This window comes from Pelophylax lessonae (genome assembly GCF_965119305.1).
Source record: "Pelophylax lessonae genome assembly, chromosome: 3".
NCBI classification, from domain to species: domain Eukaryota; kingdom Metazoa; phylum Chordata; class Amphibia; order Anura; family Ranidae; genus Pelophylax; species Pelophylax lessonae.
The window spans coordinates 44,553,627-44,559,389 of NC_138770.1; positions in this window are offsets into that span (position 1 = coordinate 44,553,627).

The following is a 5,763-nucleotide window of genomic DNA, read 5'->3' on the forward strand; positions in this document are numbered from 1 at the left end:
AAGGACAATGCTCTCCTGTACGTCCTCTGTCACACCAAAGTACAAGGACAATCCTCTCCTGCATCGCCCCCAAAGATGCCTGTATCCCCCTACAAAGACAACAATATTTTTCACCACCCTTGATGTCACTCACCTGTCCCCTCATCCTGTCCCATCTTAGTGTCCTGTTCAGATGACACCAGGGAGGTCTCAGATGGGGCAGCGGTATCCACAACACGGTGGGTGAGGGACACAACAGGCTCCTTCCTGCACCACCTCTTGGCTGGGGAAGGGATGGCGATGAGAGGGGTGGGGTCTTCGTCTCTTTGCTGTACCATGTCCTGTGCACAGTTATTGGATCCAGAGAGGTCCATTAATCTGGGAGGTTGGTGCTGTGTGGCGGTGTCATAGCTTCCTGTGGCGGTGTCACATCTGTGGAGAGAAGAGAGTCACTGAGTATCGTCATACAACATGGAGGATGCCGCTGCTAAGAGCTCCTTCTGAAAATGCTGACTGCCCTGCCGTCATGGCAAACCAACCGCTTGAACGTCTTTTTAAAGCTCAATGAGTGCCCAAGTCCGGGGCTTTCTAATCTGCTCGGCCACACAAAAACAAATGCAGCCAGGCACACTGCATTTTCTAGAAGGTGGCCAGCGAGGGAAGCCAGTAAGATTTGAGCATTTTGTCAGAACGGGAACTTTCCTACATTGATACTACAGCAAAGAGGTAAGACAATCCCTCCCAGGATCAGCCTCCTGGGGACCAGAAGGCTCCGGTGGAGGGTAAATCCTTTCTATTAGAGCTCTCCAAGTGTCAGGAGGAGGACAGCGGGGTGCAAGCCACCCACATGTGCCATTATGCCCGCCATTATTGTCATCTGGCCTCAGATGTGGGCTGTTTAGTTATGTGGGGCTGCTCTGCCCTCACTTGTAATAGCGCTTCCATTCACCCTGCCCAGTTCTGTTTGTAGACGAGGATGTGGCCTACTGTCTGGCAATGGTGGCACCTCATCATCTGCTACCTCCAGGGGCATAAACAGAAGAGGATGGGTGCCTTGTGCTTTGTATTCCGCAGTCGTCCACTCCATACTGCCTACCCCCACCCCTGATGTCCCTACCTCTTGCCCCTGCCAACCCTGCCTTTTGCCTCCTCCACCTCTGCTTCCCCTGCCTCCTGTCAGCCTCACCTCTTGCCACCTGCCTCCCCCAACACTCACCTTTTGCTGCCCGCCAAACCTACCTCCCCTCCGCCCCCACACCAGCTTCCCCTGACTCTTGCTGTACCTACCTTCCCCACCCCTGCCTTTGCCAGCCCTGCTTCCAGCCACCCCAGCTTCTTGCCATCTCCGCCCCCACCCCAATTGTTCCTTCCTTCCCCAACACCTGCCTTCCAATGTCCCTACCTCTCACCCAGTCACCCCTGCCTCCCCCACCCGAATTCCTGCCCTCTGATTTACCTACTTCCTCCCACCGCTGACTCTTAAAATCCCTGCCCCCCATCATTCCTACCTCTCGCCCTGCCTGCCCCCCACTCCTGCTTCTGCTGCCTGTGCCCACCCCAGCTTCCCCTACCTCCTGTTGTTCCTCCCACCCAGCCTCTTGATGCCCACCAACCCTGCTTCCCCCACCCCAGCTTCTCCTGCCTCCACACCCCTGACTTTTACCACCCCTGCCTCCCATCATCCATACCTCTCACCCCCTGTTGTCCCTGCCTCCCTCCCACCCCATTGTCCCCTGTCTCGTCATCCTTGTCCCTTGCTGTACCTGCAATGTCCAATCACAGCGCAAATAGGTATTATTTGTGAATTATTCATGTTTATTTATTCACAAATAATACCTATTTGCGCTGTGATTGGACATTGCATTTGAGAAATTTGGTCACCACCATAATTTTTGAACAGTTGCATTTAGGTTTAGCACATTTTATACCCATAGCGCGGTACACTTTCACTTTCCCCTTGCTGTATCTACCTCTCCCCACTACTGACTTACAATCCACGTTTCCCATTGTCCCGACCTCTCGCCCACTGTTGCCCCTGTGCCTTCCCCCACCCCTGCTTCTCCTGCCTATTCCTATCCTTTCCCACACCTCTGCCTACCCCAGCTTCCCCTACCTCCGGTCGTTCCTCCCACCCCACCCTCTTGCTGCCCACCCACCCCAGCTTCCCCTTCCTCCTGTCGTTCCTCCCACCCTGGCCTTTTGCTGCCCACCAACCCTGCCTCCCTCACCCCAGCTTCTCCTGCCTCTTGCTGTTCTTGCCTATCCACCCCTGACTTTTACCATCCCCGCCTCCCATCGCCCCCACCTCTCACGCCGTTGTATCTCTACCTCCCCCCACCCCTGCTTCTCCTGCCTCTTCCTGTCCTTGCCCCCTGCCTCTGCCCACCCCAGCTTCCCCTACCTCCTGTCATCCCTACCTCTACCCACCCCAGCTTCCCCTACCTCCTGTCATCCCTGCCTCTGCCCGCCCCAGCTTCCCCTTCCTCTTGTCACCCCTGCCTCCATGCCCGCCCCAGCATTCTCTTCCTCCTGTCACCCCTGCCTCTGCCCGCCACAGCTTCCCCTTCCTCCTGTCACCCCTGCCTCTGCCCACCCCAACTTCCCCTACCTCCTGTCATCCCTGCCTCTGCCCGCCCAGCATTCTCTTCCTCCTGTCACCCCTGCCTCTGCCCGCCCCAGCTTCCCCTTCCTCCTGTCATCCCTGCCTCTGCCCACCCCAACTTCCCCTACCTCCTGTCATCCCCGACTCTGCCCGCCCCAGCATTCTCTTCCTCCTGTCACCCCTGCCTCTGCCCGCCCCAGCATTCTCTTCCTCCTGTCACCCCTGCCTCTGCCCGCCCCAGCATTCTCTTCCTCCTGTCACCCCTGCCTCTGCCCGCCCCAGCATTCTCTTCCTCCTGTCACCCCTGCCTCTGCCCGCCCCAGCATTCTCTTCCTCCTGTCACCCCTGCCTCTGCCCGCCCCAGCATTCTCTTCCTCCTGTCACCCCTGCCTCTGCCCGCCCCAGCATTCTCTTCCTCCTGTCACCCCTGCCTCTGCCCGCCCCAGCATTCTCTTCCTCCTGTCACCCCTGCTTCCATGCCCGCCCCAGCATTCTCTTCCTCCTGTCACCCCTGCCTCTGCCCGCCCCAGCTTCCCCTTCCTCCTGTCACCCCTGCCTCTGCCCACCCCAACTTCCCCTACCTCCTGTCCTCCCTACCTCTGCCCGCCCCAGCATTCTCTTCCTCCTATCACCCCTGCCTCTGCACGCCTCAGCTTCCCCTTCCTCCTGTCATCCCTGCCTCTGCCCACCCCAACTTCCCCTACCTCCTGTCATCCCTGCCTCTGCCCGCCCCAGCATTCTCTACCTCCTGTCATCCCTGCCTCTGCCCGCCCCCAGCTTCCCCTTCCTCCTGTCATCCCTGCCTCTGCCCACCCCAACTTACCCTACCTCCTGTCATCCCTGCCTCTGCCCACCCCAACTTCCCCTACCTCCTGTCATCCCTGACTCTGCCCGCCCCAGCATTCTCTTCCTCCTGTCACCCCTGCCTCTGCCCGCCCCAGCATTCTCTTCCTCCTGTCACCCCTGCCTCTGCCCGCCCCAGCATTCTCTTCCTCCTGTCACCCCTGCCTCTGCCCGCCCCAGCATTCTCTTCCTCCTGTCACCCCTGCCTCTGCCCGCCCCAGCAGTCTCTTCCTCCTGTCACCCCTGCCTCTGCCCGCCCCAGCATTCTCTTCCTCCTGTCACCCCTGCCTCTGCCCGCCCCAGCTTCCCCTTCCTCCTGTCATCCCTGCCTCTGCCCACCCCAACTTCCCCTACCTCCTGTCATCCCTGACTCTGCCCGCCCCAGCATTCTCTTCCTCCTGTCACCCCTGCCTCTGCCCGCCCCAGCATTCTCTTCCTCCTGTCACCCCTGCCTCTGCCCGCCCCAGCAGTCTCTTCCTCCTGTCACCCCTGCCTCTGCCCGCCCCAGCATTCTCTTCCTCCTGTCACCCCTGCCTCTGCCCACCCCAGCTTCCCCTTCCTCCTGTCATCCCTGCCTCTACCCACCCCAGCTTCCCCTTCCTCCTGTCATCCCTGCCTCTACCCAGCCCAGCTTCCCCTTCCTCCTGTCATCCCTGCCTCTACCCACCCCAGCTTCCCCTTCCTCCTGTCATCCCTGCCTCTGTCCACCCCAGCTTCCCCTTCCTCCTGTCATCCCTGCCTCTGCCCACCCCAGCTTCCCCTTCCTCCTGTCATCCCTGCCTCTGCCCACCCCAGCTTCCCCTTCCTCCGGTCATCCCTGCCTCTGCCCGCCCCAGCTTCCCCTTTCTCCTGTCATCCCTTCCTCTGCCCGCCCCAGTTTCCCTTCCTCCAGTCATCCCTTCCTCTGCCCACCCCAGCTTCCCCTTCCTCCTGTCATCCCTTCCTCTGCCCACCCCAGCTTCCCCTTCCTCCTGTCATCACTGCCTCTGCCAGCCCCAGCTTCCCCTTCCTCCTGTCACCCCTGCCTCTGCCCACCCCAGCTGTCCCTACCTCCTGTCATCCCTGCCTCTGCCCGCCCCAGCTTCCCCTTCCTCCTGTCATCCCTGCCTCTGCCCGCCCCAGCTTCCCCTTCCTCCTGTCATCCCTGCCTCTGCCCGCCCCAGCTTCCCCTTCCTCCTGTCATCCCTGCCTCTGCCCACCCCAGCTTCCCCTTCCTCCTGTCATCCCTGCCTCTGCCCACCCCAGCTTCCCCTTCCTCCTGTCATCCCTGCCTCTGCCCACCCCAGCTTCCCCTTCCTCCTGTCATCCCTGCCTCTGCCCGCCCCAGCTTCCCCTTCCTCCTGTCATCCCTGCCTCTGTCCACCCCAGCTTCCCCTTTCTCCTGCCTCTGCCCACCCCAGCTTCCCCTTTCTCCTGTCATCCCTTCCTCTGCCCGCCCCAGTTTCCCTTCCTCCAGTCATCCCTGCCTCTGCCCACCCCAGCTTCCCCTTCCTCCTGTCATCCCTTCCTCTGCCCGCCCCAGCTTCCCCTTCCTTTTGTCATCACTGCCTCTGCCGGCCCCAGCTTCCCCTTCCTCCTGTCACCCCTGCCTCTGCCCACCCCAGCTGTCCCTACCTCCTGTCATCCCTGCCTCTGCCAGCCCCAGCTTCCCCTTTCTCCTGCCATCCCTTCCTCTGCCCACCCCAGCTTCCCCTTCCTCCTGTCATCCCTTCCTCTGCCCACCCCAGCTTCCCCTTCCTCCTGTCATCACTGCCTCTGCCAGCCCCAGCTTCCCCTTCCTCCTGTCACCCCTGCCTCTGCCCACCCCAGCTGTCCCTACCTCCTGTCATCCCTGCCTCTGCCCGCCCCAGCTTCCCCTTCCTCCTGTCATCCCTGCCTCTGCCCGCCCCAGCTTCCCCTTCCTCCTGTCATCCCTGCCTCTGCCCGCCCCAGCTTCCCCTTCCTCCTGTCATCCCTGCCTCTGCCCACCCCAGCTTCCCCTTCCTCCTGTCATCCCTGCCTCTGCCCACCCCAGCTTCCCCTTCCTCCTGTCATCCCTGCCTCTGCCCACCCCAGCTTCCCCTTCCTCCTGTCATCCCTGCCTCTGCCCGCCCCAGCTTCCCCTTCCTCCTGTCATCCCTGCCTCTGTCCACCCCAGCTTCCCCTTTCTCCTGCCTCTGCCCACCCCAGCTTCCCCTTTCTCCTGTCATCCCTGCCTCTGCCCGCCCCAGCTTCCATCCCTGCCTCTGCCCACCCCAGCTTCCCCTTCCTCCTGTCATCCCTGCCTCTGCCCACCCCAGCTTCCCCTTCCTCCTGTCATCCCTGCCTCTGCCCGCCCCAGCTTCCCCTTCCTCCTGTCA